General features: G+C 37.2%; 3 non-coding genes and 1 pseudogene across 3 annotated transcripts; all 4 read right to left on the bottom strand.

The window, feature by feature from the left end:
• Nucleotides 1-2,647: 2,647 nt before the first annotated feature.
• LOC122049876 lies at nt 2,648-2,845 on the bottom strand. The gene has a single exon (XR_006131126.1). It is a non-coding gene; the product is annotated as a U2 spliceosomal RNA (small nuclear RNA).
• Nucleotides 2,846-5,622: 2,777 nt separating this feature from the next.
• LOC122049959 lies at nt 5,623-5,819 on the bottom strand. The gene has a single exon (XR_006131195.1). It is a non-coding gene; the product is annotated as a U2 spliceosomal RNA (small nuclear RNA).
• Nucleotides 5,820-8,383: 2,564 nt separating this feature from the next.
• LOC122050035 lies at nt 8,384-8,581 on the bottom strand. Its single transcript, XR_006131255.1, has one exon. It is a non-coding gene; the product is annotated as a U2 spliceosomal RNA (small nuclear RNA).
• A 3,683-nt stretch (nt 8,582-12,264) lies between these two features.
• LOC122049730 lies at nt 12,265-12,449 on the bottom strand (annotated as a pseudogene).
• Between the last annotated feature and the right edge of the window lie 2,548 nt (nt 12,450-14,997).

Genomic DNA, 14,997 nt, shown 5'->3' with positions numbered 1-14,997 from the left:
TTTTTTTGTTTGTAAATAGAGGTGAGAGTACAACTCCACCTGGTCTAAATGGCCATTAGAGTTTTTTTTAAGAAGAGGTGAGAGTACACTGCAAATCGTGATCTTTCTCACGTCTCCTTCTCCTTGGCCGCAGAAAAGAAAGGAGAGTCTTGTTGCTTGCGATTTTGTTCTGGAGGCAATTAAGGTTTGTTGCTTCGTCGCAGCAGCTGTGTCGACAAGCAGGACATCTCCTCCATCGATCACCCTCTCTCTGCCTCATTCCCTCATCAACTGATCAAATTCTTCGGCGAAGCTGTTTGTGGGTTTGATCCCCCGATTCGCTCGGCTTGTCACTAGTCAGTTTCAGATGTCGATCCTATAGGAAATGGGAACGTTGGAACATGTCCACTTCCCCACTACTCTTAATGGAAAAGTCCATTATATCCTTGGGTTATTTTCCTTAATAAGGAGTGAATCCCAGGATCATGGGGAACGATTCACGGTGTAGAGAAAGAGACAACAAGAGAGTGAGAAGAACATTTGAGACGGTGGGATTTGGTTCGTGGAATTATGGAGAGCTTTCCAATCCTATGATTGCTCTTTCGACAGCTAGTCCAATCGTCGCCGATTGTAGATCTGTGGGAGATCGTTGTAAGTGTTTACCATTTTAATTCATTTTGATTCATGCATTTAGAGTATCAACAATGGTATCAGAGCACATAGTTAGATATAAATGCATGACAAATCTCCTGTTTAAAATTGCTACCCCTACCTTTTGCTATTGTTTGCTGCCGCTCTGACCGATTTTGTTTCCTGTTGCCAACACATGGAAAGATAGCGTCCATGTTGCGAACTTCCGTAATTGTCGACGTCGTAGGCCTTGAGGGATACCCACGGAGTTTTCCTCTGATTTGGGCGGTGGCTGTGCTAATTGCCACCACTCGCAGAGCCTTGCATCGCTATCCTCGGAGGGCTATCGCCAAAGACTTCCCCTGGTTTCTGGGCACTAACATTTTTTTTGCATGTTTTAGTGTGTACGAGATCAAAGGAAAACTTTTTCTCATAGTAAAAAGTCTTATTCCAATCAATAACCAAGTCACCATTCCCAGCATGCCCTCTTTTCAATTTTCAGACATGATCAATCGTACTGTCACATATTTTGAGGAGGAAGTCTCAATTCATCCATCTTACTCTTGAGGTTTTGGTGGTTCTCATTTGATATGTTGGGTTCATCCTATTGAACTCGTTTTGTTTCTTTTATATCTACTTGCAATAGCCTGGAGGGATGAGATGTGGAAAGTCAATCTTACTTTGGCCTTTGTGCTTCCTTCTCCCATTGCAAAATATATTAAAGAACTTTGTTGCCTACTTTCCCAACTCTGTTGCTTCCTGGTATGAAAGCGCCTTAACATGTTAGTTAATCTAACCCGCAAGCTAATCACCCCTCGAGTTATTCTCCTATAGTTCGGGCCCTCCGTAGACCGTAGGGTTAGGGTTTTCCCATGGTCTTTCATTTGGCCTGTTCTTTCAGTGATCTATTTATCAGTTTGACTAAACGAGCCTATTTATCCAAAGCATTGGTCTGGAGTTAGTTCATGATCATCGAGATGGTAACAACATTGTGCTCTCAGTACACATCCCAAGCGTGCCCTATCATTCTGCCCTCGTTGCATATCCCAAGCGTGCCGGATAAGGCAGTAAATGAACCAATGGTTCAAAAATAAGTTTGATGCTCAATTTAATATGGAATTATTTACGTTCGTTCAATACAACACAATTTTAATTAATTGGACATGCTTCAAAAGCTTATGAATAAATTTGAACAAGTATATTGGTGCATAATGATCATCAATAACTTTTTTATAAACATGTTAAATAAATAAAATAAAATAATTAAATTTAATAAATAATTATATAAGTTTCAAACAATAAATAAGTTTGTTCTTGTGTGATAGTACAACGGTAGGGCACTTTTATAGTTTCCCAAATATTTAAGGATCGAGTTTAAATCTCGGTGAATTAACGGATGAATTTTCTCTAATGGACGATTGATCTAAGAACACTGGATTGATGGACCGGTGGAAAATGTTTATGACTGGATTGACCATCCCAGGATTAGTCAGTGAAAGTTGAATTCTTGATACCAATTCAATTGAGAACTTGATAACATTTAAACAAACCAACCTCAAGCCTAACTTGAATTAAACTCTACCCCACGATGTAGCCAAATTGGTATTCGGATGATACAGGTGTTTTACCTGTTGTATTCCCTACAGATTAATTAAATGTCCTCCCTATTATAGAAAGTTGTTTGGTACGTCATTTATGTAAAATACAGGATTTCCAATCCTAGCAGGAAAAGGAGGGAAACAGATACTCAATTTAAAGTGAGTAAACAGAATTCCATACTCGATCTCATAGATACATATAGAATTCTGTGGAAAGCCGTATTCGATGAAAGTCGTATGTACGGCTTGGAGGGAGATCTTTCATATCTTTCGAGATCCACCCTACAATATGGGGTCAAAAAGCCAAAATAAGTAATTCGTTTATTTTTATGTGTTTTGTATTTATTTTTAAATATATAAAATTTTAAGATTTAATTTCTTGCACTATAATTAATAATTTAAAAAAAACTTAATTTAATATAAAAATTTAATTTATCTTGGTCGGGTGCGTCGAACCCCTACAATAGTGCAACACAAGGATGACACGCGAAGGATCCAATAGCAAGCTACTGTAATGATCCCTCCCCAAAATAAAAATTAATTTAATATCATAGTGAACCAATGGTCCACGTATCAGATATTAAACTGATAAGAACAGATACTACACTTGATCTTAGCCAAAAGGCCGAGAAAGGTATGAATGAGAAAGTGCCATAGCCTCTTCTTTTATAGCACTAGTTCCACTCCGTCAATCAAAAACAAACGATATGGGACTAAATTCTAAACCCTAAACTCTAAACTCCACCTAGTATAAAAGGTCATTACAGTTTTTTTTGTTTGTAAATAGAGGCGAGAGTACAACTCCACCTGGTATAAATGGCCATTAGAGTTGTTTTTTTAAGAAGAGGCGAGAGTACACTGCAAACCGTGATCTTTCTCACGTCTCCTCCTCCTTGGCCACAGAAAAGAAAGGAGAGTCTTGTTGCTTGTGATTTTGTTCTGGAGGTAGTTAAGGTTTGTTGCTTCGTCGCTGCAACTGCGTCGACAAGTAGGACATCTCCTCCGTCGGTCAACCTCTCTCCGCCTCGCTCCCTCGTAAGCTGATCAAATTCTTTGCCTAAGGTGTCTGTAGGTTTGATCCCCCGATTCGCTTGGCTCGTCACTAGTCGGCTCCAGATGTCGATCCTATAGGAAATGGGAACATAGGAGCATGTCCACGTTCCCCACTACTCTTAATGGAAAAGTCCATTATATCCTTGTGTTATTTTCCTTTATAAAGGGTGCGTCCAAGGATCATGGGGGATGATTCACAGTGTAGAGAAAGAGACAACGAGAGAGTGAGAAGAATATCTGAGACGGTGAGATTTGGTTCGTGGAATTGTGGAGAGCTTTCCAATCCTATGATTGCTCTTCCGGCAGCAAGTCCAATCGTCGTCGATTGTAGATCTGTGGGAGATCGTTGTAAGTGTTTACCATTTTAATTCGTTTTGATTTGTGCATTTAGAGTATCAACAATGGTATTATAGCACATAGTTAGTTATAAATGCATGACAAATCTCTTGCTTAAAATTTCTACCCCTTCCTTTTGCTCTCTTTTCGTGCCGCTCTGATCGATTTTGTTGCCTGCTGCCAACACATGGAAAGATAGCGTCCATGTCGCAAACTTCCCCAATTGCCGACGTCGTAGGCCTCGAGGAACACCCACAAAGTTTGCTCTGATATTGGCCGGTGGTTGTGCTCATGGCTGCCACTCGCAGAGGCTTTGCGTCATTAGCGTCGGAGGGCTATCGCCAAAGACTTCCCCTGGTTTCTGGTCACTAACATTTTTTTTTTTTTGCTTGCTTTAGTGTGTGCGAGATCAAAGGAAAACTTTTTCTCATAGTAAAAAGTCTTATTCCAATCAATAACCAAGTAACCATTGCCAGCATGCCCTCTTTTCAATTTTCAAACATAATCAATCGTATTGTCAAATATTTTGAGGAGGAAGTCTCAATTCATGCATCTTACTCTTGTGGTTTTGGTGGTTCTCATTTGCTATGCTGAGTTCATCCTATTGAACTCATTTTGTTTCTTTTATATCTACTTGCAATAGCCTGGAGGGATGAGATGTGGAATGTCAATCTTAGTTTGGCCTTTGTGCTTCCTTCTCCCATTGCAAAATATATTAAAGAACTTTGTTGCCTACTTTCCCAACTCTGTTGCATCCAGGTATAAAAGCACCTTAACATGTTAGTTAATCTAACCCACAAGCTAATCACCCCTCGAGTTATTCTCCTATAGTTTGGGTCGTCCATAGACCGTAGGGTTAGGGTTTTCCCATGGTCTTTCATTTGGCATGTTCTTTCAGTGTGACCGAACAATTTACTTGTCAGTTTGACTGAGTGAGACTATTTATCCAAAGAATTGGTCTGGAGTTGGTTCAAGATCATCGAGATGGTAACAACATTGTGCTCTCAGTACACATCCCAAGCGTGCCCTATCATTGTGCCCTCGTTGCATATCCCAAGCATGCCAGATAAGGCGGTAAATGAACCAATGGTTTAAAAATAAGTTTGGTGTTCAATTTAATATGAAATTATTTATGTGCGTTCAATACAACACTATTTTAATTAATTGGACATGCTTCAAAAATTTATGAATAAATTTGAACAAGTATATTGGTGAATAATGATCATCAATAACTTGTTTATAAACATGTTAAATAAAATAAAATAAAATAATTAAATTTAATAAATAATTGAATAAGTTTCAAACAATAAATAAGGTTGTTCTTGTGTAATAGTACCATGATAGGACACTTTCAGTTTCCCAAATATTTAAGGATCGAGTTTAAATCTCGGTGAATTAACGGATGAATTTTCCCTAATGGACGATTGATCTAAGAACATTGGATTGATGGATCGGCGGAAAATTTTTATGGCTGGATTGACCATCCCTGGATTAGTCAGCAAAAGCTGAGTACTTGATACAAATTCAATTGAGAACTTGATAACATTTAAACGAACCAACCTCAAGCCAAACTTGAACCAAACTCTACCCCCACGGTGTAGCCAGGTATTCGGGTGATACAGGTGTTTTACATGTTTTATTCCCTAAGGATTAAATGTCCTCCCTATTAGAAAGTTGTTTAGTATGTGTTTTATCTTTCTTGGGCGGAGTAAAATCCTTTTTTCTTACCAAATTAAAAAAATAAACCACACTAATTATATTATTTCAATTCAATTGAATAACTTAATAAATTTAAATTTTTAATTAAATTATTTCAAAATTTCATCTAAGAAAACATCAATTTATTCAATACTAATTTTAAAATTTCTTATTCAATAACTAAAAAATAATAATTAAATCGGTAAAAAATTCAAATTTTTTATTTGTTTTGTATTTATTTTTAAATATTTAAAATTTTAGATTTAATTTCATGCATTGTAATTAATAATTTAAAAATAAACTTAATTTAAAATTTTAATTTAACTTGGTCAGTTGTGCCAAACCCTTGCAATAGTGCAACACAGGGATGACACGTTAAGGATCCAATAGCAAGCTACTGTAATGATCCCTCCCAAAACAAAAATTAATTTAATATCATAGTGAACCAATGGTCCACGTATCAGATATTAAACTGATAAGAACAGATACTACACTTGATCTTAGCCAAAATGCCGAGAAAGGTATGAATAAGAAAGTGTCATAGCCTCTTCTTTTATAGCACTAGTTCCACTCCGTCAATCAAAAACAAAAGATATGGGACTAAATTCTAAACCCTAACATGTAAACTCCATCTAGTATAAAAGGTCATTGCAGTTTTTTTTTTGTTTGTAAATAGAGGCGAGAGTACAACTCCACCTGGTCTAAATGACCATTAGAGTTTTTTTTTTTAGAAGAGGCGAGAGTACACTACAAACCGTGATCTTTCTCATGTCTCCTTCTCCTTGGCCGCGGAAAAGAAAGGAGAGTCTTATTGCTTGCGATTTTGTTCTGGAGCTAGTTAAGGTTTGTTGCTTCGCCGCTGCAGCTGCGTCGACGAGCAGGGCCTCTCGTCCGTCGGTCACCCTCTCTCCATCTCACTCCCTCGTAAGCTGTTCAAATTTTTCACCGAAGCTATCTGTGGGTTTGATCCCCCGATTCGCTCATCTCATCACTAGTCGGCTTCAGATGTCGATCCTATAGGAAATGGGAACGTGGGAACATGCCCACGTTCCCCACTACTCTTAATGGAAAAGCCCATCATATCCTTGGGTTATTTCCCTTTATAAGGGGTGCGTCCAAGGATCATGGGGGACGATTCACGGTGTAGAGAAAGAGACAACGAGAGAGTGAGCAGAACATCTGAGACGGTGGGATTTGGTTCGTGGAATTGTGGAGAGCTTTCCAATCCTATGATTGCTCTTCCGACCGTAAATCCAATCTTCGTCGATTGCAGATCTGCGGGAGATCGTTGTAAGTGTTTACCATTTTAATTCGTTTTGATTCATGCATTTAGAGTATCAACAATGGTATCAGAGCACATAGTTAGTTATAAATGCATGACAAATCTCCTGCTTAAAATTGCTACCCCTTCCTTTTGCTCTTGTTTGCTGCCGCTCCGATCGATTTTGTTGCCCGCTGCCAACACATGGAAAGATAGCATCCATGTCACGAACTTCGCCAATTGCCGACGTCGTAGGCCTTGAGGGACACCCACGGTGTTTGTCTCCGATTTGGCCGGTGGCTTGGCTCATGGCCGCCACTCGCTGAGGCTTTCCGTCATTAACATCAGAGGGCTATCGCAAAGACTTCCCCTGATTTCTGGGCACTAACATTTCTGGGCGAGATCAAAGGAAAACTTTTTCTCATAGTAAAAAGTCTTATTCCAATCAATAACCAAGTCACCATTGCCAGCATGCCCTCTTTTAAATTTTCAGACATGATCAATCGTACTATCAAATATTTTGAGGAGGAAGTCTCAATTCATGCATCTTACTCTTGATGTTTTAGTGGTTCTCATTTGATATGCTGGGTTCATCCTATTGAACTCGTTTTGTTTCTTTTATATCTACCTACAATAGCCTGGAGGGAAGAGATGTGGAAAGTCAATCTTACTTTGGCCTTTGTGCTTCCTTCTCCCATTGCAAAATATCATGCCTACTTTCCCAACTCTGTTGCTTCCTGGTATGAAAGTGCCTTAACATGTTACTTAGTCTAACCCGCAAGCTAATCACCCCTCGAGTTATTCTCCTATTGTTCGGGCCCTCCGTAGACTGTAGGGTTAGGGTTTTACCATGGTCTATCATTTGGCATGTTCTTTCAGTGATCCATTTATCAGTTTGACTGAGCGAGCCTATTTATCCAAAGCATTGGTCTGGAGTTGGTTCAAGATCATCGAGATGGTAACAACATTGTGCTCTCGGTACACATCCCATGTGTGCCCTATCATTGTGCCCTCATTGCATATCCCAAGCGTGCTGGATAGGGCGGTAAATGAACCAATTGTTCAAAAATAAGATTGGTGTTCAATTTAATAAGGAATTATTTTTGTTCGTTCAATACAACACAATTTCAATACCTTACAAATAAATTTGAACAAGTATGTTGGTGAATAATGATCATCAATAACTTTTTTATAAACATGTTAAATAAATAAAATAAAATAAAATAATTAAATTTAATAAATAGTTGAACAAGTTTCAAACAATAAATAAGGTTGTTCTTGTGTAATAGTACCACGGTAAGGCACTTTTTTTAATTTCCCAAATATTTAAGGATTGAGTTTAAATCTCGATGAATTAACGAATGAATTTTCTCTAATGAACGATTGATCTAAGGACACTGGATTGATGGATCGGTGGAAAACTTTTATTGTTGGATTGACCATCCCAGGATTAGTAAGTTGAATACTTGAATTTTCTCTATTAGAAAGTTGTTTGGTATGTGATTTATCTTTCTTCGGCGGAGTAAAATCATTTTTTTCTTACCAAATTTAAAAAAACCACACTAATTAAGTTATTTCGATTAAATTGAAGGAACTAATTAAATTATTTCAAAATTTAATCTAAGAAAACATCAATTTATTCAATTCTAATTTTAAAATTTCTTATTCATTAACTGAACATTAATAATTAATTCAGTAAAAAAATTCAATTATTTTTATGTGTTTTTTATTTATTTTTAAATATATAAAATTTTAAGATTTAATTTCTTGCACTATAATTAATAATTTAAAAAAAACTTAATTTAATATAAAAATTTAATTTATCTTGGTCGAGTGCGTCGAACCCCTACAATACTGCAACACAGGGATGAAACGCGAAGGATCCAATAGCAAGCTAATGTAATGATCCCTCCCCAAAATAAAAATTAATTTAATATCATAGTGAACTAATGGTCCACGTATCAGATATTAAACTGATAAGAACAGATACTATACTTGATCTTAGCCAAAAGGCCGAGAAAGGTATGAATGAGAAAGTGCCATAGCCTCTTCTTTTATAGCACTAGTTCCACTCCGTCAATCAAAAACAAACGATATGGGACTAAATTCTAAACCCTAAACTCTAAACTCCACCTAGTATAAAAGGTCATTACAGTTTTTTTTGTTTGTAAATAGAGGCGAGAGTACAACTGCACCTGGTATAAATGGCCATTAGAGTTTTTTTTTTTTAAGAAGAGGCGAGAGTACACTACAAACCGTGATCTTTCTCACGTCTCCTTCTCCTTGGCCGTGGAAAAGAAAGGAGAGTCTTGTTGCTTGCGATTTTGTTCTAGAGGCAGTTAAGATTTGTTGCTTCACCGCTGTAGCTACGTCGACGAGCAGGACCTCTCCTCCGTCGGTCACCCTCTCTCCTCCTCGCTCCCTCGTAAGTTGATCCAATTCTTCGCCGAAGCTGTCTATGGGTTTGATCCCTCGATTCGCTCGGCTCGTCACTTGTTGGCTTCAGATGCTGATCCTATAGGAAATGGGGAACGTGGGAACATGCCCACGTTCCCCACTACTCTTAATGGAAAAGTCCATTATATCCTTGGGTTATTTTCCTTTATAAGGGGTACGTCCAAGGATCATTGGGGGGTTGATTCACGGTGTAGAGAAAGAGACAACGAGAGAGTGAGAAGAACATTTGAGACGGTGGGATTTGGTTCGTGGAATTGTGGAGAGCCTTCCGATCCTATGATTGATCTCCCGATAGCAAATCCAATCGTCGCCGATTGTAGATCTGCGGGAGATTGTTGTAAGTGTTTACCATTTTAATTCATTTTGATTCATGCATATTGAGTATCAACAATGGTATCAGAGCATATAGTTAGTTATAAATGCATGACAAATCTCCTGTTTAAAATTGCTACCCCTTCCTTTTGCTCTTGTTTGCTGCCGCTCCGATCGATTTTGTTGCCTGTTGCCAACACATAGAAAGATAGCGTCCATGTCGCGAACTTCCCCAATTGCCGACGTCGTAGGCCTTGAGGGACACCCACGGAGTTGTCTCCGATTTGGCCGGTGGCTGTGCTCATGGTCGCCACTCGCAGAGGCTTTGCGTCATTAGCGTCGGAGGGCTATCGCCAAAGACTTCCCCTGGTTTTTGGGCACTAACATTTATTTTTACTTGTTTTAGTGTATGCGAGATCAAAGGAAAACTTTTTCTCATAGTAAAAAGTCCTATTCCAATCAATAACCAAGTCACCATTGCTAGCATGCCCTCTTTTCAATTTTCAGACATGATCAATCATACTGTCAAATATTTTGAGGAGGAAGTCTCAATTCATGCATCTTACTCTTGAGGTTTTGGTGGTTCTCATTTGATATGCTGGGTTCATCCGATTGAACTCCTTTTGTTTCTTTTATATCTACTTGAAATGGCCTGAAGGGAAGAGATGTGGAAAGTCAATCTTACTTTGGCCATCGTGCTTCCTTCTCCCATTGCAAAATATATTAAAGAACTTTGTTGCCAACTTTCCCAACTCTGTTGCTTCCTAGTATGAAAGCACCTTAACATGTTTGTTAATCTAACCCGCAAGCTAATCACCCCTCGAGTTACTCTCCTATAGTTAGGGCCCTCCGTAGACCGTAGGGTTAGGGTTTCCCCATGGCCTTTCATTTGGCTTGTTTTTTCAGTGTGACCGAACAATTTACTTATCAGTTTGACTGAGCGAGCATGTTTATCCAAAGCATTGGTTTGGAGTTGGTTCAAGATCATCGAGATGGTAACAACATTGTGCTCTCGGTACATATCCCAAGCGTGCGCTATCATTCTGCCCTCGTTGCATATCCCAAGCGTGTCGGATAGGGCAGTAAATGAACCAATGGTTCAAAAATAAGTTTGGTGTTCAATTTAATATGGAATTATTTATGTGCGTTCAATACAACACAATTTTAATTAATTGGGCATGTTTCAATAACTTATGAATAAATTTGAACAAGTATATTAGTGAATATTAATCATCAATAACTTTTTATAAACATGTTAAATAAATAAAATAAAATAAGTTTAAATTATTAAATTTAATAACTAATTGAATAAGTTTTAAGCAATAAATAAGGTTGTTCTTGTGTAATAGTACCACGGTATGTCCCTTTTTTAGTTTCTCAAATATTTAAGGATCGTGTTTAAATCTTGGTGAATTAACGGATGAATTTTCTCTAATGGACGGTTGATCTAAGAACACTGGACTGACAGGCCGGTTAAAAATTTTCATGGCTGGAGGATTTGCAAGTTGAATACTTGATACCAATTAAATTGAGAACTTGATAACATTTAAAATTTAAAATGAATAACCTAATCAAATTTAAATTTTTAATTAAATTATTTCAAAATTTCATTTAAGAAAACATAAATTTATTCAATTATAATTTTAAAATTTATTATTTATTAACTAAAAATTAATAATTAAATCAGTAAAAAAATTTGATTATTTTTTATTTGTTTTGTATTTATTTTAAAATATATAAAATTTTATGATTTAATTTCATGGACTGTAATAAATAATTTAAAAATAAACTTAATTTAGGTGGTGTTTGGTTCTCTCCTAGGAATCGGAATGAGAATAAGTATCATAGTATTGTGGAATGGGAATGAGTGTGAGCTTGGGTATCATTCCTAAAAGTAATGTTTGGTTAGTTGAATATTTTCAATCGGAATGAACTTAAATTTTCTTTTTTACCCTTAGAGGAAAATAAGAGAAAAAATTAGATGGAAAGTAAAATTGAATGTGAGAGACATATATGATGAGAGAGAAAGTGTGATGGGAAAAAATGAAGAGAGGGAAAGTATGATGAGAGAAAATGAGGAGAGAGAGCTTGATAGGAGAGATTGAGAAGAGAAAAAGTATGATGAGAGAGAAAGTATGTCGAGAGAGAAAGAGTAATTGGGAAAAAATAAAGAGAGAGAAAGTGTGATGAGAGAAAGTATGATGAGAAAATGTGATGAGAGACAATGTGTGATGGGAAAAAATGAAGTGTGTGATGGAAAAGAATGAAGAGAGAGAAAGTGGGATGAGAGAAAATATGGAGAGAGAGTATGGTAAGAGAGATTGAGGAGAGAGAAAGTATGATGAAAAAAATGAAGAGAGATAAAATAATGAGAGAGTGTGATGAGAGAGAAAATAATGAGAGAGAGTGATGAGAGAGAATACAAAGAGAAAATGGTGGAGAATGTGTGATGAGAGAGAATAAGTAGACAGAGTGATGGAAGAGAATGAAGAGAGAGAAAGTGTGATTAGATAAAATATGGAGAGAGAGTATGGTAAGAGAGATTCAGGAGAGAGAACGAATGATGAGAGAAAAAGTATGATGAAAAAAATGAGAGAATGAAGAGAGAGAAAATAATGAGAGAGAGTGTATGATGAGAGAGAAAATTGTAAAGAATGTGTGATGAGAGAGAATAAGAAGAGATAAAATATGTTGAAAGAAAAAATATGATGATAGAATGAGGAGAGAGAAAGTATGATGAGAGAGAACAAGGAGAGAGAATGAAATGAAAGAAAAATTAAACAAATATACTAAGGGTATTTTTGTCCAAAACTTAATTCTTATTCCTATTCCATCAAAACCTAAGGGAGGGGTGAGTTTCATCCAGGTTTGGAAATGAATCCATTCCCTTATTTCCAAACCTCTAAACCAAACACCACCTTAATATAAAAATTTAATTGAACTTAACACACGAACCCTGCAATAGTACAACACAAGGATAACACACGAAAGATCTAGTAGATGATCTCTCCCCAAAAATAAAAATTAATTTAATATCTTAGTGATCCAATGGTCCTCGTATTAGATATTAAACTAATAAAAACAAATACTATACATGATCTTAGCCAAAAAGCTGAGAAAGATATGAATAAATTAGAGCCATAGCCTCTTATTTTATAGCACTAGTTCCACTCCGTCAATCAAAAACAAACGATAAGGGACTAAATTCTAAACCCTAAACTCTAAACTCCATCTAGTATAAAAGGTCATTACAATTTTTTTTTTGTTTGTAAGAAGAGGCGAGAGTACAACTCCACCTGGTCTAAATGGCCATTAGAGTTTTTTTTTAAGAAGAGGCGAGAGTACATTGCAAACCGTGATCTTTCAAACGTCTCCTTCTCCTTGACCGCGGAAAAGAAAGGAGAGTCTTGTTGCTTGAGATTTTGTTCCGGAGGTTGTTAAGGTTTGTTGCTTCGCCACTGCAGCTGCGTCGACGAGCAGGACCTCTCCTCCGTCGCTCACCCTCTCTCCGCCTCGCTCCCTCGTAAGCTGATCGAATCTTCGCCGAAGCCATCTGTGGGTCTGATCCCCCGATTCACTCGGCTTGTCACTAGTCGGCTTCAGATGCCGATCCTTCAAGCTGCGTCGCATGGTTCCTCTGTCGCAATCGCTACTAGCGGCGTCAATGAGACCGCAACCCGGGATGCCCTTGATGGTATCCGTGTATTCGCGGCGGGGGCACTGGAGAGCCCTGTTCCTCAGCGATCTCTGGGGCCAAAACGAAATATCAAATTGCTTCCTTTTTCCCTTCTCCCGTTCATAGTAACTACTGATTTTCTAAATCTTTCTTCTCTAGATCTGATTACCACCTGCTCTTAGTTTGTTTGATTAGGCAATTGTTAACTGTTCCGTTTCATTGTCCTAGCAGATTGATTGATACATGATCAACTACTTTTGTGTGGATTAGTGTGTTTCAGTGGTTGCACTCCTGAGGCATTTTGGATGTTTTTGTTGGTGAGTTTAGCTCTTCTCTTTTGATACCTGCAAACTCATCCAAATTTGATGCAGCAGGAGTTAAACTAATTGCAGTTGGTGTTGGGACTCCTGGCAAAGCTTGCGTGCTTGCTGAACGGGTAATGATTCAATTTCGCAGTTAACTTTGATTGTAGTAATTTGTTGTTTTACAATAGTGTGTTTGTTCTATGTTTCACAAGAGAATGTATCTCCTGAAACATGGAGATTTCCGGTTTCCTTTGCTTATGATCATTGATCTCCTTCATGAGAAATTTACAAGGATCATTCGCTGTAGAACAATTCACGCGCCTAGAATTGATCCAAGCATCTCAATTTTTTTTAAATTTATTCCTTTAAATTGTAAATCCTAAACACCCAAAATACATATATTATATACCCCATGGGTACTTAAAATTTTTTAATTTTAATTTTTTTAGCTTGAACACTATAATCCAACTCCTAAACCCTAAAGTTTAAATCTAATCGGCTTAACACAGGAGCTAAAACAAATAAATTTTAAAAAATAAATCTAATACAAGATGGACACCTATATATATATCGTTCGCGGTGGAACAGTCCACAACTCTGTTGTCGGGCTCAAAGATTAGGATAGCGAAAATTGTCGACAGAATAACTTTTCCCTCGGTATATATTTATCGACGGAACTAGTTATTCCATCGGTAAATGTACCGACGGAACAGTAATTCGATCGGAGTATAATTTTCCGACGAATTTTACACCGACACTTTATTTTCCGTCGGTGAATGCCTCTACCGACAGAACTATGACGGAATATTCCGTCGGTAATGCTATTTTTTTTTGTAGTGGAACAGTCCACAACTGTGTTGTCGAGCGCATAGAATTGATCTAGACACCCCAATTGAAATACATGTGTTATTTTATTTTATTTTTTTAAGTTCCGAGTTTAAACTAATTAGATTTTACCTTTAGTGTCTATATATGTTAAATTATAATGTTCAAATTAAACAAAATTAGATACTCACGGGTATAATATATATATATATATATATATAGGATATTTTTTTTTAGCTCCGATTTATGGATTTTTTTTAATTTAAAAAAAAAAATCGAGATGCCTTGATCAATTCCAGGTGCCTCTACCAATCAGGCACGGACGATCGCATAACATACTATACACACACGGATGCTAGCCTAGGCGACATTCGTGGGCAGCACATAGAATGAACGAAATACGAATTTTTTTAGCTCCACTTATGTCAATAAGAGTTTGTCTTTTGAGTGTAGGATTTGGATTATAGTATTAAGCATAATAAAAAATTAAATTTAAAAAAACAATTGGATACTCAAGAGATGTGCAGAGTAAGGTATGCAGAATATCAAAATTATATTTATAGTGTCACGCCCCAGAGGAGTCCCTGTCCGAGAAAATTTCGGCAGCATCTCCCCTGTACGGCGGACAATCTGAAACTTCTACATAACACATATACCTCAGCCACAGGCGGCTGGAATAATAAAAACAATAAAAAAATATAACCACACATTCCACGCAGTTTATATAACAAGTAAACAGAAAGATAATACCCTGACTCGAAATCAACCCTACTCCACTACACTCGTAAAGCTCAAATCCGATGAACTCACCTCTTCTGCCGTCTAGGCAGACATGTAGTAGAATAAATCCAAATCCAAATCCATCAA

Source organism: Zingiber officinale, chromosome 2B (assembly GCF_018446385.1).
Source record: "Zingiber officinale cultivar Zhangliang chromosome 2B, Zo_v1.1, whole genome shotgun sequence".
NCBI classification, from domain to species: Eukaryota; Viridiplantae; Streptophyta; class Magnoliopsida; order Zingiberales; family Zingiberaceae; genus Zingiber; species Zingiber officinale.
Note: the sequence above shows the minus strand (reverse complement) of the source record. Positions and strands in the feature narration are given on the sequence as shown.